This window comes from Ixodes scapularis, unplaced genomic scaffold (genome assembly GCF_016920785.2).
Source record: "Ixodes scapularis isolate PalLabHiFi unplaced genomic scaffold, ASM1692078v2 PGA_scaffold1__304_contigs__length_218370807, whole genome shotgun sequence".
NCBI lineage: Eukaryota > Metazoa > Arthropoda > Arachnida > Ixodida > Ixodidae > Ixodes > Ixodes scapularis.
The window spans coordinates 47,295,824-47,310,223 of NW_024609846.1; the positions used below are offsets into that span (position 1 = coordinate 47,295,824).

General features: G+C 43.4%; 1 pseudogene; it reads right to left on the reverse strand.

Moving 5' to 3' along the window:
* Positions 1–467: 467 nt before the first annotated feature.
* Positions 468–3,665, reverse strand: LOC120836210 (annotated as a pseudogene).
* Between the last annotated feature and the right edge of the window lie 10,735 nt (positions 3,666–14,400).

The following is a 14,400-nucleotide window of genomic DNA, read 5'->3' on the forward strand; positions in this document are numbered from 1 at the left end:
AGGCAGCGCAGTGTTCGATGCGAGGCTTGTTGCCCGCCAAAGTAGCAGAATCCGTTGAATTGGTGCATGCCGTAAATTTTTGACAAGTCTAAACCAATTTTTGAGAGAGTTACATTCTAATCTGGCAGTTGCGGCATTCCTCGCCCTCACTAGGAAAGTGCATATTAAAAAAAAAAATCTACAATTGAGCGGAGTTTTATGTTAATATACAATATACAATAAAATACACGCTGCGGCTTCGTTTGGATGCCGGCTTACTGTGGCAGCCTGTCGTGAAGAGAAGTCCTACCTTCCATATTATACTCGTATACTCGTAGCTGCAATGAGATTATCAGTTTTGGTTACAGTGCACACAGACGAAATTCCTGTTTCCTGCCGATAAATACACCGAAAGGGGTGTGTCGCATACTCGGAACGCGTTTTTTTTTGTTTTTTTTTTTTTATGAAGGAGAAGAAGGAGTCATCCCATCCGTTTTATATTTAATTGAATCAGGTACGCGGTTTTTTCCAGGCAGCAGAACATTTTTTGCTTCTTTCGATAATGAATTATTAACCTACCGGGAAAAACCTTAGGGCTCAACTTGGAGAAAACAGTGAAGTGAGTCGTCATTAACAAACCCATCCTGTTCGAGCCGGTTAACGGTACTCAAAATGATTGTTCCAAAGACAAAATTACCGCCTTCTGCTGGCATCTGGAAGCCCCGGTAGTCCGAATATTTACTAGCCTCGACTATATCAATTTTTCTTTTTGCTTCATCTTTGGGATGCATGACGCCGAGCGTGAAAGTCTTGCTGAAGGGCCATTCCAGCTTGGAATCGTTGACACCTGGATCGATATGCATAAACATATCTAACATGGTATGCCCCTGGATGTCTGCCAACCGGATACGGATGCGCACATTATATCCACACACATACTGTAAGGGGCTGTCAGCCTCCTTATACCCTGTGTCTACTGCACTCTTTTTGAAGTCTTCCCAGCCTTTAAAGTACCAATGAAATTCCTTGTCTGCGCCAATTCCACGCACGCAATCCGATACACTCTTCGTAACATTCATAAGTCCTTCGTATTGTACACGTAACTCCTTAGCAATGTACATCTTCATTGTGTCTTCAATAACAACTTTTAGGTCTTCTTTTGCTGCAGCAAGAACTTGAGTTTCGATTCTGACCAACTGCTCGGAAAGTCTCGACGATTGACCTTCCAGCTGCTCTTTGGTGTTTCTGGCCGCTTCCCTCGCATCTTCTCTGCACTTTTCCACACTAGTGTGCAGACCGGAGAGATGGTCAGAAATCTTGAGTGTTGCGTCATTCAGTTCCTTGTTTGTGTTTTTCTCCAATGCTCGGACTTCCTGAAGGCACTGGTTGAGGCTGGTTTGAAGAAAAGAGAGTGATCCTGGGATATCTTGAGCATCTCTCTTTTCCGTTCACTGCTTGTAATATCTAAGTTGTCATAATTCACGTTCATATAATATGGAATGGGCACGGGTGTAGTGGACGCAGAACTGCAGCCGTCTTTACAGTGACCCACGAGCTCAGTCCTTAGCACTGATGATTTGCACCTGGGGCAAGGCACGACGTGAAACGAGCACTGCTTGTAGTGATCCAGAAGTGTGGAAGCTTGACCTATGAAGTCGCAACCATTGGGCGCATTGACGCAGGCTACCTGTGGAAAAAAAACAAAAAACGAAAGAAATGTTCAGCCCTTATATAATTATAACCTGAAAACGAAAAGACGGCACAACAAGCGAATATCCGAGTTGGAGACCGGAGGCAAATCTCCGAAAATATGTGAGTTGTTCACATTGATTATTTGAAACGATTAAGAAAATATGTGTAAAAATATTTTTTAGAAACTAAATACATGCATTTTTTTTAAATAAATATGAGTGGGCTATAGAAAGGGTGGCGTGTTTTCGAATAAATCCTAAAAAATCCAGAAACAAAAAAAAAAACTCGCCGGTGAAAGTTTCTTTAATTCAGATTGTGGGAAAGTTGCCTTGCTGCGTGCCCAAACCGGCGAAACAACACGGAGTCAGGATTTCGGAAAACGTGAAACTACATTTATTAGTAAATTGTAAACATGAAGTTAGTAATAACAAGGTCGTTGGTTGACACCGCCGCAGCGTGTACCTTTCGCTCCAGGCCCCGCTTCTCGCTCCTCCGTTGGCGTCCCCGCTGTTGCTCTTATGCGTTCTTTCACGGGGGGTAACGCCCCCCGCGCTTTCTACACAGTGGCGCCCCCTATAGCGTCCACAAGATTTATTCGAAAAATTCAAGAAAACGATGAGCAACAAAAAAAAAAAAGTTCAGTTTTCTACGAGAAAGTTTAGTCACAGCACCTGTTCAGTGGTCATCTGGGAGAGGCGATGGACATTGTATTTCTGGGCCACGACAGACACCACTGTTTTGGTTTACAGATTGAACTTCTTAACTCTTAAGGCTCATCCACACAGTTGCGTCGGAGTGCGACCTCCACCATTTGCGTCTTTTTAAGACTGTTGGCGTTGAGCTGTTGATACGGCGACACTTACGACGAGCCAATGGAGAGGCGCTGTGCTGCATGGCGCAACGCAAAGCAACGCACTCGACGCAACTTCGTGAACGAGCCTTTAGATTCCATAAGAGGGACAGCTGGGGCTTCTATTTCACCACTCCACCCACCGCAGCCGCAGGGAGAAGCGGTAGAAAAGGATGAAGAGAATACGAGCTTTCCAACGACTGCGTCAAGGAGTTCATTTATATTAATATTACATTGCTGACTGGAAAGTACAGTAATCTTTGCCTCATTGCCCCTTGCCGCGATAACAAGTTTGGCGGAAACATATTATATAATTATGAAATTTCTTAAACGTTTCTTGATTGCACACCGAAAGTTAGCCCACTCCTTATCTACTCCCAATTTTCACTGAATTTTTGGGTGGGCTATTTCTTATGATTTTATAGTAGTACTACTAATGGCAAGGGCGCTAATGTCGCGTGGTACACGTGCGTTCTTATAAATCTAGGGCAGAGTTATACCCGCCGGCTAATATATATTTTATTTTCAATTTTTTAAAATTTAGGAACATAGCATATATATACTACCTACTTCAGAAAGTTGAGAATCCAACAAAAATAATTTCCGATAAATTCCTAACATTCGGTAATAAAGAAAGTTCAAAAAACACCCTCCAAATTTCACGATAAATAAACTCCAAAAACGCGGAGTCCTGGCTATAAAAAAAAAAAAAAAGAGAAAAAATATTCAAGTGTTGAAGGGCTTGTAACGCTCCAACAACATATCTATAATTTCTGCAGCTTCTTTATTTAGATTTACTTACCGTATGGCTCAGGATGTACCCTCCCGAGATATCAAGGTGAAGAATGTTATCGTCGGCGAAGGATTCTTCATCCAGTGGACAAGTACTCCCTTGCCTCTGGGAATCCTCGTGACATTCCGAGCAGAGTATGTGGTCACAGGGCAATCTGACAACATTTCTCGACACCACGTCACACAGGGAGCATACAATGTGCGCAACGGAGGACTCTTGGAAGTACAGGGGCCTCCAATCCAAAGTGTCGAAAAATCCCGATATGAAGAAGGACTTCATCTTCAAAAGATCAAGGTGTCCAGTCACAGGATTGTGCCCGACGACCAGAAGAAAGCTGCAGAATGAAGGGCCCTTGACCTTAGAATAAATACTGCCTACACAACGGACAGAAGAGCAGCGCGGATAAATGGTGGGGACGCCACCGACATGCAGCTCGTGCATGAACCCCCAACATGTGGTAAGTATGGATAACCTAAAATGGGGCTGCAAGGGCCTTGAGACAACACGGAAGAAGTGCATGATGAGTGGGTGACTTACGTGGCGGATTGGATCTTTAACCCAGACTTCCTGATTAATAACGCAAAACTGTACGGACGTTTGTAGGTTTTATTCACGAAGCTGGCTTTGAAATGCACATATACATCCCCCCACACTCATACTGCGAGTCTGCCATGAACTCCTTCCCCTACCTCCATCCCCCTAAGAAAAAACGTTTTTAGTACTACTACTTGGTAGTATTCTCAGAGAGTGAAAAGGGTGTAATACAATATGTTGTGATGACTGGAACTGCACACAGCACAACTTTATATTGAATATATCATAGGTATTTGATACAAAAATATTTTGGCATAGTGTAAAGAAATTACTGTTTGAACATAATTTATGGCCAAAAATATCTGGTTCCAGAACTATATCTAAATCGCAGGCGGGCCCATCTTTGTCGTTAACATTGCTTTACATATTGCATAGTGACGTAGACTCAACATGGCTACCCAAGAACATTGCACACTGCTGTGAGAGGCACGACCGTAACATGCCGCTTCATAAAGAGGCCTTCCTTGCCCGATCAAGACGATGTCTTTCATAACCATGCACATAGTTTTTGAAGTTCAGCTAAGCACCCAGCAGACACTTAATAGTACAAATAAAGATAAGGGTTATCATCCCCATTCCTAGTTTTGTGTCTCAGAATATTTACGTCCTTCATTTTCGTATCTTCCTTGAGTAATCCTTTAAACGGATAATAGTATGGACACTCAATTATAGAAACGCCATTTTTTTGTTGTTTTGCCGCATAACATAAATTTTCTTTTGTTAGGTCTCACAAATGTGCACTGTGCCTCCAAATTTTTTTTTTCCCTATTTTTGAGCCCAGTTATTGACGCTGTCTTTCTCACTTGGTTCCTGTATTTTTTTGCGCTGTAACTTTGTTCTACCCCAGTTTTAGGGTCTACCATCGTGCAACTTTTTTTCGCCGCAAGTTGTTGAGTGAAAATTAACTCGCACATCGGGCAAGGTAAGCTTGCCCCAAAGGGCGTCAGATCTGTCCGCTAACATCCTAAATGTAAGCAGTGCAGTAAGACCTCCAATCTGAAGTGTTTAACGTGCATCCCGCTGAAGTGATACACGAAAGCGCTCCTGTACGATACTCGTCCCAATTAAAACACGCACGGAATATCCAAGTTCTAAAAAAAAATGAAAAATAAACAATTTTGAGGCACAATAACGCTTTTCGTATAATGACACTCTTACGTACAAAGAGATCGTTATGTGTTTATTTTTAGCATCAAATTGTAAGGCAAAAGAGACAACTATTACGGATACTATTTTAAAACTAATGATAGGTCGTTTCTGTTATTCTTCTTTTTTTTTAAAGCTGACTGATGCCTATTCGATCTAAATTTTTTAAGACACTAGATTGTAGAAACCCTTGACAGCCATCTGTGTAATGCCTAGGTTCACTTGGTCCGGGGAAATTGAGTTAGCTGACTCTAAAATAGTATCTAGATAAAACATTGTTAAGACATTCTTCATTCACCCTTAAACTGATACTTGAAACTCCGCCTTTAGCGCGAGCTCGCTGGCTTCCGCAGTGCTTTGGTTGCGCGTGGCTGCGCGTTCACACTTGTGTCAGCAAGGGCAGAAAGCTCGCGCTGAAGGCGGAGCTTTATAGTCTCTGCTTAAGGGTGAAGGGAAGATAGGTTTAGACTCTCGCTCGCAAATACCTTAGAAATCTGTTTCCTTGAGATGCATAGACAATGTCGATTGATTTCGGTTCGAGCAAGCCAACCCTGAATAGTGGGAAATGATGTAGGAAAGTTGCGTTCAAGTTATCTACAAGTTTCACATATAACGAGGATTAAGTGGCCACAGTGTCGTTCAAGTGAGATTTGCAGGTTTTGATGGCCCAATATTCTTCTTTATTCTTTTAAATAAAATGACACACTTGTTACTTTATAAAAAATAGTGAACTTTATGGGTTAGAAAAGGAAAGTGAAAAGTTAGTTTTAATAATTGAAATGTACACACGACTTCAGGCATCTGAAGCTGTTTCAAGACATAAAACTAATATGGTGTATGTTGAGCCTCCAGGGTTGCAAATTCGAAATAGCATACTGTTAACGGAGGTGATCACCACTGTACGGTGAAGTCTGTTGGTAGTACAGGGTGTTCCACAAAAAAAAAATTACAGGGTTTTTTCTCCTAGCAAAAATAATCTACGCATGGCCGAACTCTCAATTTCTGACCAAAGGTAGTACTAGAGGTCCAAACCAGATGCCAAAGTTTTAGCAAGAACGAATATCTTATTCAAATCTTATAGGTGATTCAAAATTCAAACACGAGAGAACCAATTCCGCGCAGAGGCTATACAAACAGTAGCGGACTAATCTTTTATTGTTATGTGTATATCCCTTCTGTCAACAAGCGAAGAGCAGCCTGATAAAATATTAAGTTGAAAACAATTATTGGGAGAATACACTATTTTCAAAAGTCCACGCCAACACCTTTCCGCCATTGCTTGATCACATAGGCTCCCAGCATGCATTGGGCACATGGACTGCGACAGGGTTGGATCCCATCGCGAGATTCGTGTCTAAGGAATAGCGACCGCCAATGTTGCCTGATGAACGTTTCGATAGTGTCTATTCTTTCAGTCACTGTCCCTAGCGGCTCTCAACCTGTAGTCATTCAGACTGTCGAAGACACAAAAATATGGCAGAATCACTTACCAGTGAAGGCTTCCTAAACACGAAAGGAACAACAAAGCTAGACTAGGAGAGTGTTTGCGTGTTCGCCAGGCAGTTAGGCAGAATGTTGTCTGACTATAGGAAAGCAAGTCGGTGTGGCTGTCCGCCAGGCTGCAACACGTTTGCGGTTATTTATGTTTGCCGCAATGTGTCAAGTTCTAATAAAGCAAGTTTAGTTCTTGGTTGAAAGCAAAATTCACTAGCATTGTGTATCGCATCGTTCCTTAAGGCACAACGGATGTAGTGATCGGCAACTACCCCTCATTTGCATCGTTCGCGCAAGTAAACCTTAACTTCATTGCCGTTTTTATTGACGAAGTCTTTGTTGGTGTATCATATCCGGCGTGCATTTATTCTTTGTATTACAAAACTTATTTCTGCTACATATAGGCTGCATGATTACTTACAACAAAATACGGACGGCAAAACTCCCGTCTGCGCCCTGCAATTTGCTTTTGGCTGTCCGAAGGCGGCCTGAAGCATGGTGGCATAGGCTGCTGGGACTCTGCCGACCCTACAAAGAGCAGTCTGTTTACAAAGATATATAAATATTTTTTTAACAGCCCTTTATAGGGAGGTGCGGCTTATGGAACGGAGCAACTAATAGGCCGAAGAATACCGCAGTTTCATGCCAACATTTTTTTAGAAGACATAAAATACTTCGAACTACGTACGTGGAGTACATACCTGCGATCATGAGATCCGCAAAGCCAGGACGTTGAGATAGGACTGACGCTCACTGCAGCCCACCTTTATCTCGCGCGATCCACTGGCTGCGTTCCAGCAGTTATTTCTGTAACCGGCGATATCAGAAGAGTGGGAAGCCGCGTGATGCGGCCCATACGTCTGATTTATCCCCTACTTGCTCTGGGATAATCTATACGCGTTGTAATCCCACTGCATTTACCTTTTTCTGCGCAAGCTCCTTTCACACATCTCCTAAAGCATATCTCTTACAGCTATTATACTGTTATACTAAGCGGAAACGCTGCTAAAATAAATATCTTAAACCACGTCGACTAAACGCCAACGCGACAGCTCCCGCTGTCAATCGCTGCACCCTTTAAGTGGTCGTTTGATATCTGTTGTTGAACTTTTAAAAAGCTTTTCTTTTCAAAAGTCCATTGACCAACATCGATGTTCGCCACCTCTTGGGCACGAAGCGCGGATTCAATCCGAGTTTACGCCGAACTCTGACGCTGCCCTCGTGTCCAATAGATGCTCAGGGTACGTGATCAAGCAACGGCGGGCAGACAATGGCGGCGACTTTTGACAAGAGTTTTTTCCGAACCGTCCTTCGTCCTCCCCATTGTGCAGCATCACCTAAACAAAAGGCCGTACCGATGCGGAGAGCAAGTCGTCTGCTTGTTGCTCAGGGGTTGCGGTAACTTCAGAACGACGCCGAGCTTTGATTGACTTTGACTGGAGGGATACTGGGTAGGCGCCAATGCTAGAAACCTCGAGGTTTACCCACTATTTTGTTTCGATCAGCCAATAAGAGCTTGGCGTTCTTACATCATCGCGAACCCTGTGCAAGAAGCGGACGAACTTGCGCTACACATAAATTTCTCACATCACCTAGGGTCGTCCCTTGCGGGGCACAAATCACTCGCGACCTTCGCGTCAGCGTTTGGCTTGGAGTCCCGTTCTCACGGATTGGACACAAGTCCCGACCCAACGCTCACGCAGCACTCGTCGCAACTTTGTGGCGCGCACTGGCCCGCGGTCCGTATATACTGTTTAACCCTACGTTCGGACGACGAGGACACTACGAGCTCTCCTAGCCAATCCCGCTCTCTAGACGTGGCCTGTGATACGCTTTCGGCGCGTCGCTGTGCCCGTCCCCATTCGATTCGCGACATTTAATGTCGCGAATCGAATGGGAACGTCGTGAAGATCGCGCGTGCCGGGGGCAAAATTCATCAATACCTTATCGCGAACAGCGGTAGTGCGACCAGGGCGCTAGCAGCGACCGCCTCCTCCGCTTCGGCGTCGTCCATCATGTAGTCGGTTTGTTCATCCGTCTTGCGGTCAAGGGCCATCGAGGCATACGTCTTGACGCTGTCCTCTGCCTCATGCCAATAAGGGTGGTATCAGGGATGGGCAGTATTTCAAATACAAGTACTTAAAATACGTATTTCAAATACTTTGTGTATTTTGCATTTGTATTTAATTACAAATTGGGTAATGTATTTGACGTGTGTATTTAAATACTAAAACGGGGGTATTTCAAATACAATTGTAATTAAATACAATTTTGTGGGCGAAAATACCTCCCTCAAATTCATTGTCACTGTCCAGAGCAGGAAGAAAACTATGTTCTGCATCGAGTGCAGCGTCTCTCAATCAAGCACAAGTGTTTAGTGACTTTGTGATTACGGTGCTAGTCTAGGGAAAGAATAGGGACGAAATCGACGTTCACAGGCAGACTGGCTAAAGAAGTGCCGGTGACAACTTGTGATGCTTTTCAGCCTAATTTCCATCCATATTTTTGCCTGGAACATTCTAAATGGCGGGTCGTCCACATTTTCGTAACTGGTGCGAGTTGCAACAACAGAACATTCTCTAGCTAGTGCTGCGCGTCTTGGTCGACTAGGTTCTTTGTTGGTCTATACCAAAATGTAATCGACAAAAAAACCAGCTTGAAGCTCTGTACTTTTTTCGCCTATTACGTCCAAGCAGATTACATTTTTTTTGCGATTATATTTCTATTACGTTACTAGATTATTACCCCCGAGTGTGCGATGCATAATTACAATGAGGTACCCAGAATCCCGTTCCAGGTACCCTGAAGTCGCAGACGCAAATTTTTAAGAATGTATCTGAAAAAGTATTTGGAGGAGACCAAATACATTTGCTTGTATTTGTATCTTGTACTTAAATACTTTTTTGGAAATGTAATTAGACTTGTAATAAATACATTTTTGACGAAGTATTTTGTATTTGTATTTCGATACATTTTTGCATGTATTTTGCCCATCCCTGGGTGGTATTCAGAGCAACGGTGGGGCGGTACAATCCCGGCGAATGTGTCCCGTACGGCGACAGCGAAGGCAGAGCGGTGCACGTCCGGGGACCACGACACGTACCTTGCACCCGTCCAGGCGGATCAGGTGCGGGAGGCAGGTGACGGTGTAGACGTCCTTGAGGGTCAGGCGTACACTGCGGGTGTTGGATTCGACAGCCTCAAATCATTTCTCCCGGAAGAGGTCCCTGGTGATCATGGAGGCCTTGCCGTCGAGTCCCAGTTCCTTCTTCACCTGGCTGTTGGGCACGTCGTACTGGACCCACTGAAGCTTCAGTTTCACGGCTGTGTTCGCCGGGTTGATAACGAGGCAACACCCCCCTTTGATGGTCAGCTCCTTGGCGTCGACGAACCTTTGCTTCGCCGCGAGCGAGTGCAACCGGATAATCCAGACGTGGTTCATCTCTTGGGGACCGGCGCTTGCCAGGTCCTTCATCACATCCAGCCTCTCGAGCTCCTGACGAAAGTCTCGCATTCGTTGGGGTCGTCCTTTTACGTTTCAGTGCCTGAACACAGCATTCGTAATAATGTATCCGGTTGGCAGTTGGGCCGTATTATCTGACAGTCGACAGCGGTTCCAGAAACAGACGTACCAAGGCCTAACGCGGCCGTTTTCACCGCTCCGACGGAGCTCATGAAACCCGTCCGTCTGGTTCGAGTGCCGGAAGTGGCTTCATGGCTAATAAGCATACATCGCAGCACTTTGTTCTGCAGCATTGAAAGCGGGTGTAGAAGAAAATGGTCCTGGAACAATTGGTCTTATGTGAAAGGCAGAAAAAAATGATCCCATATGACGATCGTGGTGAAAATCAAGCACAGGGGGAATTCATTGTATAACAATCTCAACAGCTTCGAGTAAAAAAAAACTGCAGATTTTTGTTCTTGCTAAAAGAATTTTTCGTTGCGAAATCATCAAATAAGTTTTTGAGTCATTAAAGGCCGGCTGCACTAACGTCACTTACCTTAACCCAGAGCGGCTCTTTCCTAAGTCGGCTTAGCGCCCTAAACTGAGCTTGGATAAGCACGGGTTTACATTCCGGTTGAAACCTTAACTCGGGTTTACATACGCGCCCGTAGCTAAACGCTGGATTGAACGTGAAACGTGAATCTTAATAGCAGATGTGAGATCTGGGCTATCAATTAATCCATGAATACATTTATACAGGAAAACAAGATCGTGCTCACGCCATCTGGAACTAATAGTGGGGCATTTGCATCGTTCTAAGCGTCTTGCATAAGAATAATAAACAGTACGACCAATGTAACGATCGTAAACAATTCGAAAAAAAAAACGCTTTTGAACATTTTCAATCATCTCTTCGCTCGTAGAACTAATACAATTCCAGACTACAGAGGAAAACTCCAACTTGGTCCGGATTAACGAGAAATATAACTGAAGAATACAGGTTGATGTGGAGAACTCACGCGTGATTCTAGAAATTACTCCCCCACCTTACGCAAAGAGCCATTTATAAGGTTGTTAACATGCACAGTAAAGTATAACGAAGAGTCTATATGTACACCAAGATCACGCGTGCACTCGACTCTTCGCAGAGGATCAATGCCAATATGGTAACAAAATTTAATTTTTTCTACCTTTCTAGACAAAGACATAATAACGGTTTTAGAAGGATTGAGGGTTAGCATGTTCGGACGACACCAATTTCACACACGCCTAACATCCTCTATACGTTTTTCACAGTCTTGCAAGGATATGATCTGCCTAATTAACTTGACATCACCTGCATATTGCAAGACGACCGAATTGCGAACAATCGAGCTGAAATCATCAATAAAAACATTGAAAAAGATCGGCCCAAGTATGGAGCCTTGCAGCACACCCGAAGAAGAAACTTAAGGCCGGGAGTGATGTCCAAGAACACGAACAAAATTGTGTCTATTAGACAAATAATCTAGGAACAGGGAACAAAGGGAGGTACTCACGCCGTAGGATTCTAGTTTGTGTACAAGGAGCGAATGGTCTACTAGGTCAAAAGCCTTAGACAGATCAAAATATACAACGTCTACCTGTCCACGTTGACACACAGTAAGCGAAACAAAATTAAAAAAAAAGGCACCAGATATGTCTGAACAGACCTTCCACGCATGAAGCCGTGTTGTGAAGGGCTTATCTTATGCTTAAAAAAGTTTGAAATGCGCTCAAATAAAAAAAATTCATAGATCTTAGCAAAAGGAGATAGTAACGACACAGGTCTGTCATTTTTTACGTCATCCGTTTTGCCATTCTTATGTACTGCTACAGTAACAGAGTACTTCCACAGGGAAGGAAATGTAAGGCTCTGCAACGACAAGTTAAAACTATGCGTTAAGACGGGAGCAAAAATAGAGGAGCATCCTTTCACAATGAAGCTTGGAATGTCGTCAAATGCAACTGATAACTTTGGCTTCAGTTTCCTGATAGCAAGTTCAATATAAGTAATTTCAAAAGATAGAATTGACAGGTGATCACTGGCATTATCGCTGACGCCATGCACAGGCAGTCCAGTTTGGCCGCAAGAATAAACCGAAGAAAAATAACTCGCGAATGCATTTGACACATCTTCGGGCTCAGACAGCATATCACCTAACGAGTCAGCTATGTTTATTGATGACGAAGTTGTAGTTTTGCGATTGTTTACATATCGCCAGAAAAGCATTGGGTCACGATTTAAGCTGCGCTCTACTGACTCATGGTGTAATATTTTATCGCGCTTCAACAATGTCTTAGCTAGCGCACGCGACTCAGAAACTTTTAGGTTTTAAAGAGCGGAATTCGCAACCTTATATTTCCTATGGTAATGCCATTTTTTTCTTAGAACTGATGTAAACTCCTTGGAGTACCAGTGCCGATAACGACTTGTGTAACGACGCTTTTCGGGAACGAACCTTTCAAGTGCATCTACGATATAGTTTGTGAACACTTCAACGGCACGATTTACATCTGTCATCCTATATATGGAAGCCGAATCTGCATTATCTAAATGTTGATAAAGGCTAAAGCAATCGCCTCTTGAGAAAGCAAGCGACTCACGGTTTTTGTGCTTTACTTTCCCCACAGAAATCATAAAGGAAACAGAAAAAGGAACGTGCCAAACATCCGGCAAAACAAGCGGATTGGAAACAGTCGTCAGGCTGTCGATAGGAAAGTTGGCTAAGGCCAGATCGAGCACATGTCCTGCTGAGTTATGAAGACCGTTCATTTGGGTAAATCCGAGAAGGATAACAAATCAAAAAAGGGCATTCGCTTTAAAGGATGCACTATGAGCAGAAAGTGCAGGATGTACCAAATTCCAGTTTATTTCAGGAATATTGAAATCGCCAAGTATGAGTATACGAGGTTGATCCACATCCAATTTATCCCCTATCATATCTAATTGGTCCGAAAACTTAGATCCGTCTACATTAGGAGGAAAATAAAAAGTGCCTATAAGTAAGCTATTGTTATCACGAACACGTATTTCAATCCAAACGGACTCGCAATCGAACTCGAGATCGAACCGACGAATAGCCGGTAAATGTTTCTTAACTGCTATTAGCACTCCACCACCGAATTTAACGGAAAGTTTTTCGTTATCGCGATCCCGACGAAACACTGTGTAATCGGGAGGGAAATAGTCCAGGGATGCAAATGGGCTATTTAACCAAGTTTCACTTAAAGAAATGATATCGTAATCACCTAGGACAACGTTATTCACTTCTGTTCCCCAACTCGAAATGAAGGAACGACGCGTAACCGGACTCCAAATTTCACTGAACGCGAGAAGGATCCATTATTAGACCTAATGGAAGAATTTAAGAACATTGTCGAGAGCAGAGCAACCGATCAGATTACTACGAAAACCAAACTGGGTATGGGACCGAATTGCGCTCAAATTTAATCCGGTCATGGGTGCTAGACGAGAGGTCCATCAACTGAAACATTTTTACGAAAATATAGAGATGAAGGCCCCGAAAGACTTGACCGCTAACTGGCTGGCCGGGAGTGCCACTAGTGGGGGACTCTGCCCAAAGTCTCGTAGCAGAACAACAGAAAGGTCGACAGCCTTCATCGGATCGCTGCTGGATCCTCTACCGAACCGCTTCGACTCTGACGCTGCGCCCTCTGAAGGCAATTCTACCTTGGTCATTTCTAGCTCGTAAGGCCCTCCGCTGGCACGTATCTAATAGTTTTGTTTCTATTATTTTCTGTCCAGCGCAGGAAGACACAAAGGGCATCACAACAGAACAGTATTACCTACCGTGGGACCCTGGGTTCGAAGTCTCGCACCCCAGTTCACAAGTAAACATATACTTGAGAACACACGACAACGAAGCTGCATTTTTTTTCCTAAAGCATTAAGACTGAAATTACACATGTATTCCCCCCCCACCCCTTCTAATTTATTTTGTTCTAATAATTAGAATTACTTTACCAAGCTCAATGGCATGGCTGTGGAGTTTAGAAAGTAAGCTAGAGCAACTTCATAGGATGATATCCTAGGCTCACATTTTCTAAGTAAAATTTAACTTTATACAATGGCTTAATATGTGGCTATACACAGAATTAATTAAGACATATGGGTAAATCTGGGCAAACGTAGCAGGGACAAAAGCACACCGTGCTTGTGTATTGTGTTTTCTTTATCACTGATATTCTTTGTCATAACCTCTATGTGTGCTGCTTTTTTTTTCTTTTTCTTTATTATGAATTTTGATATTTTTCAAACATGCTGAAACATTATATAGTAGAGATCTTCAAGAGGGCCCTATCATTGAAGAGCCCAAATAAATATTTGTCCCTGGCTCTATTTCTGTCAAGGTAACCATATGGTTT